Source organism: Phasianus colchicus, chromosome 4 (genome assembly GCF_987193195.1).
Source record: "Phasianus colchicus chromosome 4, bPhaCol1.hap1.1, whole genome shotgun sequence".
Taxonomy (NCBI): Eukaryota; Metazoa; Chordata; class Aves; order Galliformes; family Phasianidae; genus Phasianus; species Phasianus colchicus.
In genome coordinates this window covers 42,921,477-42,938,296 of record NC_143439.1, presented here as the reverse complement: position 1 = coordinate 42,938,296, position 16,820 = coordinate 42,921,477, and positions in this window count along the sequence as shown.

Here is a 16,820-nt window from a genome sequence, read left to right as displayed (position 1 = left end):
AAAATAGATTCCTTGCAGTGCAAATGACTACAGGGATTAAGGTAAAAGATGCGTGTGATTCGTCCTCATTTTGGTTACCTACCTCCATCTAGTGACCAGAGATGATATACCTTATTAACTCTACGATAATCCATGATTCAATTGTTTGTGTGGACAGAACTCAGAACTCTGTTTTTAGGACTTTTCAAACGGTGAAGGATAACAAGGAAACATATTCCCTCCCACGCAAACAGAACAAACTGTCTCCAGCTCTTGCCGAGAAATAGGAATGTATTTGGACATGAAGATAACACAAATGTGCAGAGGCGATGCCCCTAACCTGCACCTGTTAGTGCATTACAGTATTACTAGTAACCTGTTAGTGGCATTACAGTGTGGTCTTCAAAAGGGTTTTAGCCTTCTTAGTGCTTGGATGCTTCTGAAGAAAATGTTATAAAGTTGCTTTCTAGTAAGCAGGAGTCATGTAACTATGTTGCCTAGACTGTGGCCTATTGTTGCTCCAATACATGGATAGATGACGTGGTTTTTTGCCAGGTTGGACCATCATATTGGCAGTATCATTTCCATGTTTTCTGATGGGACGCATTTGCAAGAAGGGTGAATAATGAAATCACATGCTTTGCTTGACAGTTTCTGATTTGCTTTTTTCCAGCTTCTAGGCAATATGCAATTAAACATATATCTTCTTGAAATGAATTTGTATTAATAGAAATGATATCATTGAGTGAATTGTACTTCAAAATACAGAGGAATAGCAGTAGAGTGAACAGTGGCAAAGCAGCAGCAAAGAACCCAAAACTGCTGGTGTGATCAGATGCCTTTCAGTCGAAATCAGTGTCGCTCCTTCAAAAAAGTAGAGACAGAATTCGGTCCTCTGTAAACAGCAAGCCAGGAGTCAGTGAAGCCTGAGAAAAGATGGGATAGGAGGAGATGGATTAGATTAATAAAGTGCATTTCAAAGAAGAAATACATCCTTTTGAGACAGGAACTGTACTCTAAAAAGAGACAATCATTGCGGTGCCTGAAATACCACAGGCAACTTCCAGTTTCTGGCAGATTGCATGTGGTAGTCACAGATGTCACCAGGGGTCAACAATCAACCTTGATGAAAATACTTCTTTCTGGCTGGGGACATGGATGCTGAAAACATCCAGGGCAGCGTCTACAGTACAACTTATTTAAGATAAGTCATAAGCACAAATACTTCTCAAGACAAAAATCCATCCAAGAGTGGTGTTTTACAGGTATCCCCCTGAAGTTTATTTTACAACAAATAGCACAAGAAGACTTTTGAACCACAGGAGGGTATGCTCAGAACGCTTACTAATTTTAGAATAGTAATATTTTAAGTCCAGAGTTTAATTCTCTGCAAATATTACAGCGCTGCTGTCATAGAGTTAACTAGATCAACTTATGCCCGTGACAGGGGGCAGTAGGCCCCAGCCTCCCACCCCCTCTGGACCCGCAAAATGGGAAGGAAGGAAGGAAGGAAGGAAGGGAGGAAAAAAAAAACAGCGGCAACAATCACAGAATCACAGAATCACAGAATTGCCAGGGTTGGAAGGGACCTCAAGGATCATGAATCTCCAACCCCCCTGCCACACGCAGGGCCACCAACCATTCCACCTAATGCTAGACCAGACTGCCCAGGGCCCCATCCAATCTGGCTTTGAACACCTCCAGGGACGGGGCATCCACAACCTCCCTGGGCAGCCTGTTCCAGTACCTCACCACTCTCTCCGTAAAGAATTTCCCCCTGACGTCCAACCTAAATCTCCCTTCCCTCAGCTTAAAGCCATTTCCCCTTGTCCTGCTGTCACTCACCCTTTCAAAGAGTTGATTCCCCTCCTCTTTGTAGGCTCCCTTTAGGTACTGAAAGGCTGCAATTAGGTCACCCCTAATTTCTTTTCTTCTTTTCCCCAGGCTGAACAAGCCCAGCTCTTTCAGCCTGTCCTCATAGGGGAGGTGCTCCAGTCCCCTGATCATCTTCGTGGCCCTCCTCTGGACCCTCTCCAACAGCTCCCTGTCTTTCTTGTACTGGGGGCTCCAGACCTGGACGCAGTATTCCAGATGGGGCCTCACAAGAGCAGAGTAGAGGGGAACAATCACCTCTCTGTCCCTGCTGGCCACCCCTCTTTTGATGGAGCCCAGGATCCCATTTGCCTTCCGAGCCGCAAGGGCACACTGCTCTCGAGGTCCCTCTGAATGGCATCCCATCCTTCAACCGTGTCAACCACACCACTCAGTTTCCAATCTATGGAGGAAAACTTATTTTACTAACTATGATATCGGAATGCAAGATAACACAATATAATACAATCTAATTGAAATTGAGACTAATAAATCAAATAAGATAGGAGGGAGAGAGCTCCTGAGACCGAGTCAAATCTGAAAAGCTTGGAACGGCTCGGAAAGCACCCTCCAGCACCCACTGCCAGGCAGTAAGAGACTGCCCCACCCGGAAGGGTCAGATCCCATGACTTCCGTAATGTATAGGGACAGGTACCTGGAATTGGAGCATTAACACTTTAATTCCAGTACATGATGTTATGATGTGGAACAGTGAAAACCAAAAACCATGACAGCTGCTCCTCAAGTAATGCTTCCTATGTCATTATGTTGGCCCATGATGTCACGGGCAAATGGTGGCGGTATGGCAGTAGAGGTTGAACCTTCCTACCAATATTCTGTTACAGACGGCAGCAGAAGGGCAGTCTGACAAAATGGTACCTGACACGGAAGTGTATTTGAAGTAAAGGTGTGTCACCAAATCCCTCTATGTGCAAAAAGTGGCCTTCGTTGGTGCTTGCTGAACATTTATGGATACCAAACAGTGGAAGTGAGCACAGAGAGGCAGTGTGTAGCCCATTTCAGCAGTGGTGACAGTGATTGTAGGTCACGTGCGCTGGTGCAGATTTTGATGAGCATGGCATGCAAATTCTTGTCCATTGCTGGCAAAAAAATGTATAGCTACTGCTGGTGATTGTGTTGAAGAACAGCATTCTGTAGCTGAGAATTTGCTCTATCAAACAGTTACTGTGCTCATTTAATCTTTTGAATTTTCATGAAATGAAATAGGAGGCATTACTTTTGGAGCAACCTACACATACACGGCCCAAGACAATTCCTCTTCTCTCAGTGCAGCCTAGGCAAACCAAAGTGTTTCAGCTACTTCCCTCAGGCACTGAGTACCTTTCTTCATCGTGGCCCATTTGCCTGGGCTACATATCAGGGGCAGAGAGGTGTCTCTGTGAAGAATTCATTTATATATCTATGTATATATGTATATACATACATATATGTATATATTTATGTATATATACATATATATATATGCATTTCTTACGTTTGTGGAGGAACACATAATGTTTACATGACTGTTAAAAGAAACAAACACTGAACTTGAAGAAATGAGTGCCCCACACGCAGCTCTGCCAGAGCGCTGTGGCTGGTGGGACTACCTGTGAGGCAGCTCTGCCCTGAGGAGATGGGCAGTACCTGCGAGGAGCCCGTGCCCCTCAGGTGACCCCGGCCGTGACCTTCGGGTGACCCCACTCCGGTCGCCTTCAGCAAGAAAGGGCGGGAACGATGAGGCGGGAAGCAAAAGCGGCGGGAAGCAAAAACGGCGGGAAAAGCGAGCGGCGTTCTGGGCTCCTATTGGCTGGCGGGCGGCGGGAACACCTATATAAGACGCTCGGGCGCAACAGGTGTGTGCCTCAGCGTGTGAGAAGAATCTGCGTGCTCTGAGAGGAAGGCGGCTAAGCGGCATCCACGGACCGAGCTGCGGCGGAGTGGTAGGAAGCAGAGAAGGGCGGCGTCGGAGGCGGGAAGGGCGGCGTCGGAGGCGGAGGCCGGGCGGGATCCGGAGGCCGGGGCCGAGCGTGCTCTGAGCGGAGCTAGTCGGAGGGGCGAGGGCAGGCCGCGACACGAGCCGGGGGCCGGGCCGGAGCCGGGGGCCGGGCCGGAGCCGGGGGCCGGGCCGGAGCCGGGGGCCGGGCCGGAGCCGGGGGCCGGGCCGGAGCCGGGGGCCGGGCCGGAGCCGGGGGCCGGGCCGGAGCCGGGGGCCGGGCCGGAGCCGGGGGCCGGGCCGGAGCCGGGGGCCGGGCCGGAGCCGGGGGCCGGGCCGGAGCCGGGGGCCGGGCCGGAGCCGGGGGCCGGGCCGGAGCCGGGGGCCGGGCCGGAGCCGGGGGCCGGGCCGGAGCCGGGGGCCGGGCCGCTGCCTCGCGGTAGAAGATGCTACAGGACAACGGCAAGCAGCAATAATAAAGTGAAAATATGTTGCTACTGTTGCAATGACTTGTAAGAATTGTATCTGCGCTTCTCCGTGAATGGGTGGTGGGAATTGGGTGAGCACAAATACAGTGAGGCAGTGACATGAAAGAGAGGAAGCACTTGAGTAGTGTCATAGTATTTAAGAAAGTTAATGTGAGGAAAAAGCTCTATAGTGCAAAAAGGGAGAATGTCCTGAGAAAATGTAAGCCTGCAATGTGAAATTCTGTTTGTTACTTAAAGACAGTCCATGGCAGTAGATGTTAGGACGTGGCAAGAAAGAGAAAAGACGAAGGGAGTGTGAGAGTCAAATGAGCAAAAAGGGAAAGTGATGAGAAGGAATAGAAAAAGAAATGCACTCCAATGCACCTCCATATCGCCACAGACACAGTCAAGCATCAGGAGAGCCAAGCTCTCATGAGGGCCCACCAGACTAAATGTACCAGGACAAATAGTTGTAATGACAGCTCAAGTCTTTCTAAATAAATAAGCATCAGAGGACACCTGTAAGCAGGGAAGTTGACCCTTTGGCCCCTGCTGTTTGCATACCCAGCTCCATTTGCCCAGTCTGCCCGCCTCTGTGACCTTCCGCAGCACTGGCTGGAGCTCCGCAGCGCATCGGCATGGGTGAGCAAAGCTGTTTTGGTGTTTTGGATGGGATGAATTGGGAAGGGGCGGGGGGATGTAAAGGCTTCTGTGGCTGGGTTGTCGTGTGCCGAGCTGCGCCTGGGTGTTGGGTTTCCTGTTTTCCTTGGGTGGTGGGGTTGTTGGTCCTCAGGTCTAATGGAGCCCTTTGTTTTTCAGGAGTTGCTGCAGGACAGGAAGAAGCAGCGTGTGGAACCGGGAGGCAACAGCGAGCAAGAGGAGGAAGCAGAAGCCTGTGGATGGGGGCGAAAGAGAGAGGCTCTCTGGGCAAAAGCACCTCCCTGTTAGCAGGGGCACAGTTGCATTTCAGTAGAGCGCTGCCGGCACCTTGGGTGACCAGGCCGGCTTTGTGCTGGGCGACCTCCCTGTAAGCAGGGCTCAGGTCTTTGCTGTAATTGGCCTTTTGCCTTGTTGCTCCTTTGGCTGCCTGGGGAGCGTGGCCCCCCGTACAGAGGGCAAGAGCCACCTCCCCGCACCTGAGTGGGAAATGGAGCTCGCTGGACCCCAAGGCCACCCTGTAAGCAGGGTAAGGTGCCGTTTCCCTGCCCCTATTCTCCTGGCCCCTTGGTGTTGCTGCCTGCTGGTGGCCTGTGAAGGCGACGGCTCTGTACACGGGGTGGGTATCACAGCCTTTAGCTTTACATGAGAAGCCCTTTAGCACGTTGAGGCTTGTGTCCTCCGTGCAGCCTGGGGACAGGTCACAGGCTCTTTCCTGTTGCTCGTGGGTGCGGGTTTATTCCCAGGGGTTTGCTGCGCTGCGTTGTCCTTTCCTCCTGGAAAGTCCCATCTGTGTGTGTGTGTTCCCCTTCCTTTCCTTGTTTGTGTTTGTGGTGTGACTGAGTGATGGAGCTTTCCCTTTAGGCCCCTGCAAAAATGGCTGCAGCTTAGCTTGGGCTTCCCAGGGGAGAATGGAGGACTTGATGCGTGGCACAAGTGGGGTGTTCCCTTTTAGTCCCACGAGCGCAGTGAGTGTCCTGTCACGTCCCTTTTTTTGTAGGACAGATGAGAGCCACATGGTAGCTGTGTGGCCGCGGCCGCCCTGTAGCCAGGGTTTGGGCCTGTCCCTGCGTGGCCGCCTGTTCTGCTGGCGGCGTGACAGCCCTGTACTCGGGGTGCGTGTCACAAGCTGAGGAGCCCGCTGTCCCCGTAGCATCCCGCCCCCCCTGTAATCAGGTCTGGGGCGGCTGCTTTAGCCAGCCGGTTGGTGGGAATGACCCCTCCCTGTCCCGTCAGAGGGTGCAGGTTGAGGTGCTGCTTGTAGCTGGGGCGACCTCCCCGCTCGGTGGGTCGAGGTTGTTCCCTGGGTTCCCAAAGAGGTGGTGTTGTGCTGCAGCCGGGCGGGCCAGCCTGTAGCTCAGGCGTTGGTGGGAGCCACGTGCTCCGTGGGGCTTCTTGGCAATGGTGAGGTGTTGGGCAGCGCCCTGTCGACTGGGCTGCGTGTGCCCCCTGTGTTTGGTGAGCTGTGTTCTGGGAGAAGCCCCCTGTAGTCAGGCGGGTATGTGGCCCCAGCCTTTCAGAGGCACGGGGCCGAGAGATGTGAGGTTGTGCTGGCCCCCTCCCTGCAATTGGGGCTGGGATCCCGGTCGCGGCCTTTGGCCGTGCCGCCCCGCTGCCTGGCTGCTGAGTGTCGTTCCTGCTGCCGGGGGGGAAACCGAGCTCTGTGGCTCCGTGGGTGTCATCGCCCCGCCTGTAACCAGGTCTGGGTGCAGAAGCCTTTGTGCTCTGCTGGCAGCCTTCATGGGGCGACCACCCCGTTAGTTGGGGTATGGGTCAAGGTGCCCCGGTGTGGGGGAGAAGGAGCATCCCTCTGCCTGTGGACCCAGGCTGCCCTGTAAGTCAGGGATTGGCCGTGCCTTGGCGTCCCGGGCCCTTTGCGATGGCGGCAGCGTCAGGGCAGCCCTGTAAGCAGGGAAGTTGTCCCTTTGGCCGCTGCTGTTTGCGTGCCCAGCTCCATTTGCCCAGTCTGCCCGCCTCTGTGACCTTCCGCAGCACTGGCTGGAGCTCCGCAGCGCATCGGCATGGGTGAGCAAAGCTGTTTTGGTGTTTTGGATGGGATGAATTGGGAAGGGGCGGGGGGATGTAAAGGCTTCTGTGGCTGGGTTGTCGTGTGCCGAGCTGCGCCTGGGTGTTGGGTTTCCTGTTTTCCTTGGGTGGTGGGGTTGTTGGTCCTCAGGTCTAATGGAGCCCTTTGTTTTTCAGGAGTTGCTGCAGGACAGGAAGAAGCAGCGTGTGGAACCGGGAGGCAACAGCGAGCAAGAGGAGGAAGCAGAAGCCTGTGGATGGGGGCGAAAGAGAGAGGCTCTCTGGGCAAAAGCACCTCCCTGTTAGCAGGGGCACAGTTGCATTTCAGTAGAGCGCTGCCGGCACCTTGGGTGACCAGGCCGGCTTTGTGCTGGGCGACCTCCCTGTAAGCAGGGCTCAGGTCTTTGCTGTAATTGGCCTTTTGCCTTGTTGCTCCTTTGGCTGCCTGGGGAGCGTGGCCCCCCGTACAGAGGGCAAGAGCCACCTCCCCGCACCTGAGTGGGAAATGGAGCTCGCTGGACCCCAAGGCCACCCTGTAAGCAGGGTAAGGTGCCGTTTCCCTGCCCCTATTCTCCTGGCCCCTTGGTGTTGCTGCCTGCTGGTGGCCTGTGAAGGCAATGGCCCAGTACACAGTAGCTGTGTGGCCGCGGCCGCCCTGTAGCCAGGGTTTGGGCCTGTCCCTGCGTGGCCGCCTGTTCTGCTGGCGGCGTGACAGCCCTGTACTCGGGGTGCGTGTCACAAGCTGAGGAGCCCGCTGTCCCCGTAGCATCCCGCCCCCCCTGTAATCAGGTCTGGGGCGGCTGCTTTAGCCAGCCGGTTGGTGGGAATGACCCCTCCCTGTCCCGTCAGAGGGTGCAGGTTGAGGTGCTGCTTGTAGCTGGGGCGACCTCCCCGCTCGGTGGGTCGAGGTTGTTCCCTGGGTTCCCAAAGAGGTGGTGTTGTGCTGCAGCCGGGCGGGCCAGCCTGTAGCTCAGGCGTTGGTGGGAGCCACGTGCTCCGTGGGGCTTCTTGGCAATGGTGAGGTGTTGGGCAGCGCCCTGTCGACTGGGCTGCGTGTGCCCCCTGTGTTTGGTGAGCTGTGTTCTGGGAGAAGCCCCCTGTAGTCAAGCGGGTATGTGGCCCCAGCCTTTCAGAGGCACGGGGCCGAGAGATGTGAGGTTGTGCTGGCACCCTCCCTGCAATTGGGGCTGGGATCCCGGTCGCGGCCTTTGGCCGTGCCGCCCCGCTGCCTGGCTGCTGAGTGTCGTTCCTGCTGCCGGGGGGGAAACCGAGCTCTGTGGCTCCGTGGGTGTCATCGCCCCGCCTGTAACCAGGTCTGGGTGCAGAAGCCTTTGTGCTCTGCTGGCAGCCTTCATGGGGCGACCACCCCGTTAGTTGGGGTATGGGTCAAGGTGCCCCGGTGTGGGGGAGAAGGAGCATCCCTCTGCCTGTGGACCCAGGCTGCCCTGTAAGTCAGGGATTGGCCGTGCCTTGGCGTCCCGGGCCCTTTGCGATGGCGGCAGCGTCAGGGCAGCCCTGTAAGCAGGGAAGTTGTCCCTTTGGCCGCTGCTGTTTGCGTGCCCAGCTCCATTTGCCCAGTCTGCCCGCCTCTGTGACCTTCCGCAGCACTGGCTGGAGCTCCGCAGCGCATCGGCATGGGTGAGCAAAGCTGTTTTGGTGTTTTGGATGGGATGAATTGGGAAGGGGCGGGGGGATGTAAAGGCTTCTGTGGCTGGGTTGTCGTGTGCCGAGCTGCGCCTGGGTGTTGGGTTTCCTGTTTTCCTTGGGTGGTGGGGTTGTTGGTCCTCAGGTCTAATGGAGCCCTTTGTTTTTCAGGAGTTGCTGCAGGACAGGAAGAAGCAGCGTGTGGAACCGGGAGGCAACAGCGAGCAAGAGGAGGAAGCAGAAGCCTGTGGATGGGGGCGAAAGAGAGAGGCTCTCTGGGCAAAAGCACCTCCCTGTTAGCAGGGGCACAGTTGCATTTCAGTAGAGCGCTGCCGGCACCTTGGGTGACCAGGCCGGCTTTGTGCTGGGCGACCTCCCTGTAAGCAGGGCTCAGGTCTTTGCTGTAATTGGCCTTTTGCCTTGTTGCTCCTTTGGCTGCCTGGGGAGCGTGGCCCCCCGTACAGAGGGCAAGAGCCACCTCCCCGCACCTGAGTGGGAAATGGAGCTCGCTGGACCCCAAGGCCACCCTGTAAGCAGGGTAAGGTGCCGTTTCCCTGCCCCTATTCTCCTGGCCCCTTGGTGTTGCTGCCTGCTGGTGGCCTGTGAAGGCAATGGCCCAGTACACAGTAGCTGTGTGGCCGCGGCCGCCCTGTAGCCAGGGTTTGGGCCTGTCCCTGCGTGGCCGCCTGTTCTGCTGGCGGCGTGACAGCCCTGTACTCGGGGTGCGTGTCACAAGCTGAGGAGCCCGCTGTCCCCGTAGCATCCCGCCCCCCCTGTAATCAGGTCTGGGGCGGCTGCTTTAGCCAGCCGGTTGGTGGGAATGACCCCTCCCTGTCCCGTCAGAGGGTGCAGGTTGAGGTGCTGCTTGTAGCTGGGGCGACCTCCCCGCTCGGTGGGTCGAGGTTGTTCCCTGGGTTCCCAAAGAGGTGGTGTTGTGCTGCAGCCGGGCGGGCCAGCCTGTAGCTCAGGCGTTGGTGGGAGCCACGTGCTCCGTGGGGCTTCTTGGCAATGGTGAGGTGTTGGGCAGCGCCCTGTCGACTGGGCTGCGTGTGCCCCCTGTGTTTGGTGAGCTGTGTTCTGGGAGAAGCCCCCTGTAGTCAGGCGGGTATGTGGCCCCAGCCTTTCAGAGGCACGGGGCCGAGAGATGTGAGGTTGTGCTGGCCCCCTCCCTGCAATTGGGGCTGGGATCCCGGTCGCGGCCTTTGGCCGTGCCGCCCCGCTGCCTGGCTGCTGAGTGTCGTTCCTGCTGCCGGGGGGGAAACCGAGCTCTGTGGCTCCGTGGGTGTCATCGCCCCGCCTGTAACCAGGTCTGGGTGCAGAAGCCTTTGTGCTCTGCTGGCAGCCTTCATGGGGCGACCACCCCGTTAGTTGGGGTATGGGTCAAGGTGCCCCGGTGTGGGGGAGAAGGAGCATCCCTCTGCCTGTGGACCCAGGCTGCCCTGTAAGTCAGGGATTGGCCGTGCCTTGGCGTCCCGGGCCCTTTGCGATGGCGGCAGCGTCAGGGCAGCCCTGTAAGCAGGGAAGTTGTCCCTTTGGCCGCTGCTGTTTGCGTGCCCAGCTCCATTTGCCCAGTCTGCCCGCCTCTGTGACCTTCCGCAGCACTGGCTGGAGCTCCGCAGCGCATCGGCATGGGTGAGCAAAGCTGTTTTGGTGTTTTGGATGGGATGAATTGGGAAGGGGCGGGGGGATGTAAAGGCTTCTGTGGCTGGGTTGTCGTGTGCCGAGCTGCGCCTGGGTGTTGGGTTTCCTGTTTTCCTTGGGTGGTGGGGTTGTTGGTCCTCAGGTCTAATGGAGCCCTTTGTTTTTCAGGAGTTGCTGCAGGACAGGAAGAAGCAGCGTGTGGAACCGGGAGGCAACAGCGAGCAAGAGGAGGAAGCAGAAGCCTGTGGATGGGGGCGAAAGAGAGAGGCTCTCTGGGCAAAAGCACCTCCCTGTTAGCAGGGGCACAGTTGCATTTCAGTAGAGCGCTGCCGGCACCTTGGGTGACCAGGCCGGCTTTGTGCTGGGCGACCTCCCTGTAAGCAGGGCTCAGGTCTTTGCTGTAATTGGCCTTTTGCCTTGTTGCTCCTTTGGCTGCCTGGGGAGCGTGGCCCCCCGTACAGAGGGCAAGAGCCACCTCCCCGCACCTGAGTGGGAAATGGAGCTCGCTGGACCCCAAGGCCACCCTGTAAGCAGGGCAAGGTGCCGTTTCCCTGCCCCTATTCTCCTGGCCCCTTGGTGTTGCTGCCTGCTGGTGGCCTGTGAAGGCGACGGCTCTGTACACGGGGTGGGTGTCACAGCCTTTAGCTTTACATGAGAAGCCCTTTAGCACGTTGAGGCTTGTGTCCTCCGTGCAGCCTGGGGACAGGTCACAGGCTCTTTCCTGTTGCTCGTGGGTGCGGGTTTATTCCCAGGGGTTTGCTGCGCTGTGTTGTCCTTTCCTCCTGGAAAGTCCCATCTGTGTGTGTGTGTTCCCCTTCCTTTCCTTGTTTGTGTTTGTGGTGTGACTGAGTGATGGAGCTTTCCCTTTAGGCCCCTGCAAAAATGGCTGCAGCTTAGCTTGGGCTTCCCAGGGGAGAATGGAGGACTTGATGCGTGGCACAAGTGGGGTGTTCCCTTTTAGTCCCACGAGCGCAGTGAGTGTCCTGTCACGTCCCTTTTTTTGTAGGACAGATGAGAGCCACATGGTAGCTGTGTGGCCACGGCCGCCCTGTAGCCAGGGTTTGGGCCTGTCCCTGCGTGGCCGCCTGTTCTGCTGGCGGCGTGACAGCCCTGTACTCGGGGTGCGTGTCACAAGCTGAGGAGCCCGCTGTCCCCGTAGCATCCCGCCCCCCCTGTAATCAGGTCTGGGGCGGCTGCTTTAGCCAGCCGGTTGGTGGGAATGACCCCTCCCTGTCCCGTCAGAGGGTGCAGGTTGAGGTGCTGCTTGTAGCTGGGGCGACCTCCCCGCTCGGTGGGTCGAGGTTGTTCCCTGGGTTCCCAAAGAGGTGGTGTTGTGCTGCAGCCGGGCGGGCCAGCCTGTAGCTCAGGCGTTGGTGGGAGCCACGTGCTCCGTGGGGCTTCTTGGCAATGGTGAGGTGTTGGGCAGCGCCCTGTCGACTGGGCTGCGTGTGCCCCCTGTGTTTGGTGAGCTGTGTTCTGGGAGAAGCCCCCTGTAGTCAGGCGGGTATGTGGCCCCAGCCTTTCAGAGGCACGGGGCCGAGAGATGTGAGGTTGTGCTGGCCCCCTCCCTGCAATTGGGGCTGGGATCCCGGTCGCGGCCTTTGGCCGTGCCGCCCCGCTGCCTGGCTGCTGAGTGTCGTTCCTGCTGCCGGGGGGGAAACCGAGCTCTGTGGCTCCGTGGGTGTCATCGCCCCGCCTGTAACCAGGTCTGGGTGCAGAAGCCTTTGTGCTCTGCTGGCAGCCTTCATGGGGCGACCACCCCGTTAGTTGGGGTATGGGTCAAGGTGCCCCGGTGTGGGGGAGAAGGAGCATCCCTCTGCCTGTGGACCCAGGCTGCCCTGTAAGTCAGGGATTGGCCGTGCCTTGGCGTCCCGGGCCCTTTGCGATGGCGGCAGCGTCAGGGCAGCCCTGTAAGCAGGGAAGTTGTCCCTTTGGCCGCTGCTGTTTGCGTGCCCAGCTCCATTTGCCCAGTCTGCCCGCCTCTGTGACCTTCCGCAGCACTGGCTGGAGCTCCGCAGCGCATCGGCATGGGTGAGCAAAGCTGTTTTGGTGTTTTGGATGGGATGAATTGGGAAGGGGCGGGGGGGATGTAAAGGCTTCTGTGGCTGGGTTGTCGTGTGCCGAGCTGCGCCTGGGTGTTGGGTTTCCTGTTTTCCTTGGGTGGTGGGGTTGTTGGTCCTCAGGTCTAATGGAGCCCTTTGTTTTTCAGGAGTTGCTGCAGGACAGGAAGAAGCAGCGTGTGGAACCGGGAGGCAACAGCGAGCAAGAGGAGGAAGCAGAAGCCTGTGGATGGGGGCGAAAGAGAGAGGCTCTCTGGGCAAAAGCACCTCCCTGTTAGCAGGGGCACAGTTGCATTTCAGTAGAGCGCTGCCGGCACCTTGGGTGACCAGGCCGGCTTTGTGCTGGGCGACCTCCCTGTAAGCAGGGCTCAGGTCTTTGCTGTAATTGGCCTTTTGCCTTGTTGCTCCTTTGGCTGCCTGGGGAGCGTGGCCCCCCGTACAGAGGGCAAGAGCCACCTCCCCGCACCTGAGTGGGAAATGGAGCTCGCTGGACCCCAAGGCCACCCTGTAAGCAGGGTAAGGTGCCGTTTCCCTGCCCCTATTCTCCTGGCCCCTTGGTGTTGCTGCCTGCTGGTGGCCTGTGAAGGCAATGGCCCAGTACACAGTAGCTGTGTGGCCGCGGCCGCCCTGTAGCCAGGGTTTGGGCCTGTCCCTGCGTGGCCGCCTGTTCTGCTGGCGGCGTGACAGCCCTGTACTCGGGGTGCGTGTCACAAGCTGAGGAGCCCGCTGTCCCCGTAGCATCCCGCCCCCCCTGTAATCAGGTCTGGGGCGGCTGCTTTAGCCAGCCGGTTGGTGGGAATGACCCCTCCCTGTCCCGTCAGAGGGTGCAGGTTGAGGTGCTGCTTGTAGCTGGGGCGACCTCCCCGCTCGGTGGGTCGAGGTTGTTCCCTGGGTTCCCAAAGAGGTGGTGTTGTGCTGCAGCCGGGCGGGCCAGCCTGTAGCTCAGGCGTTGGTGGGAGCCACGTGCTCCGTGGGGCTTCTTGGCAATGGTGAGGTGTTGGGCAGCGCCCTGTCGACTGGGCTGCGTGTGCCCCCTGTGTTTGGTGAGCTGTGTTCTGGGAGAAGCCCCCTGTAGTCAGGCGGGTATGTGGCCCCAGCCCTTCAGAGGCACGGGGCCGAGAGATGTGAGGTTGTGCTGGCCCCCTCCCTGCAATTGGGGCTGGGATCCCGGTCGCGGCCTTTGGCCGTGCCGCCCCGCTGCCTGGCTGCTGAGTGTCGTTCCTGCTGCCGGGGGGGAAACCGAGCTCTGTGGCTCCGTGGGTGTCATCGCCCCGCCTGTAACCAGGTCTGGGTGCAGAAGCCTTTGTGCTCTGCTGGCAGCCTTCATGGGGCGACCACCCCGTTAGTTGGGGTATGGGTCAAGGTGCCCCGGTGTGGGGGAGAAGGAGCATCCCTCTGCCTGTGGACCCAGGCTGCCCTGTAAGTCAGGGATTGGCCGTGCCTTGGCGTCCCGGGCCCTTTGCGATGGCGGCAGCGTCAGGGCAGCCCTGTAAGCAGGGAAGTTGTCCCTTTGGCCGCTGCTGTTTGCGTGCCCAGCTCCATTTGCCCAGTCTGCCCGCCTCTGTGACCTTCCGCAGCACTGGCTGGAGCTCCGCAGCGCATCGGCATGGGTGAGCAAAGCTGTTTTGGTGTTTTGGATGGGATGAATTGGGAAGGGGCGGGGGGATGTAAAGGCTTCTGTGGCTGGGTTGTCGTGTGCCGAGCTGCGCCTGGGTGTTGGGTTTCCTGTTTTCCTTGGGTGGTGGGGTTGTTGGTCCTCAGGTCTAATGGAGCCCTTTGTTTTTCAGGAGTTGCTGCAGGACAGGAAGAAGCAGCGTGTGGAACCGGGAGGCAACAGCGAGCAAGAGGAGGAAGCAGAAGCCTGTGGATGGGGGCGAAAGAGAGAGGCTCTCTGGGCAAAAGCACCTCCCTGTTAGCAGGGGCACAGTTGCATTTCAGTAGAGCGCTGCCGGCACCTTGGGTGACCAGGCCGGCTTTGTGCTGGGCGACCTCCCTGTAAGCAGGGCTCAGGTCTTTGCTGTAATTGGCCTTTTGCCTTGTTGCTCCTTTGGCTGCCTGGGGAGCGTGGCCCCCCGTACAGAGGGCAAGAGCCACCTCCCCGCACCTGAGTGGGAAATGGAGCTCGCTGGACCCCAAGGCCACCCTGTAAGCAGGGTAAGGTGCCGTTTCCCTGCCCCTATTCTCCTGGCCCCTTGGTGTTGCTGCCTGCTGGTGGCCTGTGAAGGCAATGGCCCAGTACACAGTAGCTGTGTGGCCGCGGCCGCCCTGTAGCCAGGGTTTGGGCCTGTCCCTGCGTGGCCGCCTGTTCTGCTGGCGGCGTGACAGCCCTGTACTCGGGGTGCGTGTCACAAGCTGAGGAGCCCGCTGTCCCCGTAGCATCCCGCCCCCCCTGTAATCAGGTCTGGGGCGGCTGCTTTAGCCAGCCGGTTGGTGGGAATGACCCCTCCCTGTCCCGTCAGAGGGTGCAGGTTGAGGTGCTGCTTGTAGCTGGGGCGACCTCCCCGCTCGGTGGGTCGAGGTTGTTCCCTGGGTTCCCAAAGAGGTGGTGTTGTGCTGCAGCCGGGCGGGCCAGCCTGTAGCTCAGGCGTTGGTGGGAGCCACGTGCTCCGTGGGGCTTCTTGGCAATGGTGAGGTGTTGGGCAGCGCCCTGTCGACTGGGCTGCGTGTGCCCCCTGTGTTTGGTGAGCTGTGTTCTGGGAGAAGCCCCCTGTAGTCAGGCGGGTATGTGGCCCCAGCCTTTCAGAGGCACGGGGCCGAGAGATGTGAGGTTGTGCTGGCCCCCTCCCTGCAATTGGGGCTGGGATCCCGGTCGCGGCCTTTGGCCGTGCCGCCCCGCTGCCTGGCTGCTGAGTGTCGTTCCTGCTGCCGGGGGGGAAACCGAGCTCTGTGGCTCCGTGGGTGTCATCGCCCCGCCTGTAACCAGGTCTGGGTGCAGAAGCCTTTGTGCTCTGCTGGCAGCCTTCATGGGGCGACCACCCCGTTAGTTGGGGTATGGGTCAAGGTGCCCCGGTGTGGGGGAGAAGGAGCATCCCTCTGCCTGTGGACCCAGGCTGCCCTGTAAGTCAGGGATTGGCCGTGCCTTGGCGTCCCGGGCCCTTTGCGATGGCGGCAGCGTCAGGGCAGCCCTGTAAGCAGGGAAGTTGTCCCTTTGGCCGCTGCTGTTTGCGTGCCCAGCTCCATTTGCCCAGTCTGCCCGCCTCTGTGACCTTCCGCAGCACTGGCTGGAGCTCCGCAGCGCATCGGCATGGGTGAGCAAAGCTGTTTTGGTGTTTTGGATGGGATGAATTGGGAAGGGGCGGGGGGATGTAAAGGCTTCTGTGGCTGGGTTGTCGTGTGCCGAGCTGCGCCTGGGTGTTGGGTTTCCTGTTTTCCTTGGGTGGTGGGGTTGTTGGTCCTCAGGTCTAATGGAGCCCTTTGTTTTTCAGGAGTTGCTGCAGGACAGGAAGAAGCAGCGTGTGGAACCGGGAGGCAACAGCGAGCAAGAGGAGGAAGCAGAAGCCTGTGGATGGGGGCGAAAGAGAGAGGCTCTCTGGGCAAAAGCACCTCCCTGTTAGCAGGGGCACAGTTGCATTTCAGTAGAGCGCTGCCGGCACCTTGGGTGACCAGGCCGGCTTTGTGCTGGGCGACCTCCCTGTAAGCAGGGCTCAGGTCTTTGCTGTAATTGGCCTTTTGCCTTGTTGCTCCTTTGGCTGCCTGGGGAGCGTGGCCCCCCGTACAGAGGGCAAGAGCCACCTCCCCGCACCTGAGTGGGAAATGGAGCTCGCTGGACCCCAAGGCCACCCTGTAAGCAGGGTAAGGTGCCGTTTCCCTGCCCCTATTCTCCTGGCCCCTTGGTGTTGCTGCCTGCTGGTGGCCTGTGAAGGCAATGGCCCAGTACACAGTAGCTGTGTGGCCGCGGCCGCCCTGTAGCCAGGGTTTGGGCCTGTCCCTGCGTGGCCGCCTGTTCTGCTGGCGGCGTGACAGCCCTGTACTCGGGGTGCGTGTCACAAGCTGAGGAGCCCGCTGTCCCCGTAGCATCCCGCCCCCCCTGTAATCAGGTCTGGGGCGGCTGCTTTAGCCAGCCGGTTGGTGGGAATGACCCCTCCCTGTCCCGTCAGAGGGTGCAGGTTGAGGTGCTGCTTGTAGCTGGGGCGACCTCCCCGCTCGGTGGGTCGAGGTTGTTCCCTGGGTTCCCAAAGAGGTGGTGTTGTGCTGCAGCCGGGCGGGCCAGCCTGTAGCTCAGGCGTTGGTGGGAGCCACGTGCTCCGTGGGGCTTCTTGGCAATGGTGAGGTGTTGGGCAGCGCCCTGTCGACTGGGCTGCGTGTGCCCCCTGTGTTTGGTGAGCTGTGTTCTGGGAGAAGCCCCCTGTAGTCAGGCGGGTATGTGGCCCCAGCCTTTCAGAGGCACGGGGCCGAGAGATGTGAGGTTGTGCTGGCCCCCTCCCTGCAATTGGGGCTGGGATCCCGGTCGCGGCCTTTGGCCGTGCCGCCCCGCTGCCTGGCTGCTGAGTGTCGTTCCTGCTGCCGGGGGGGAAACCGAGCTCTGTGGCTCCGTGGGTG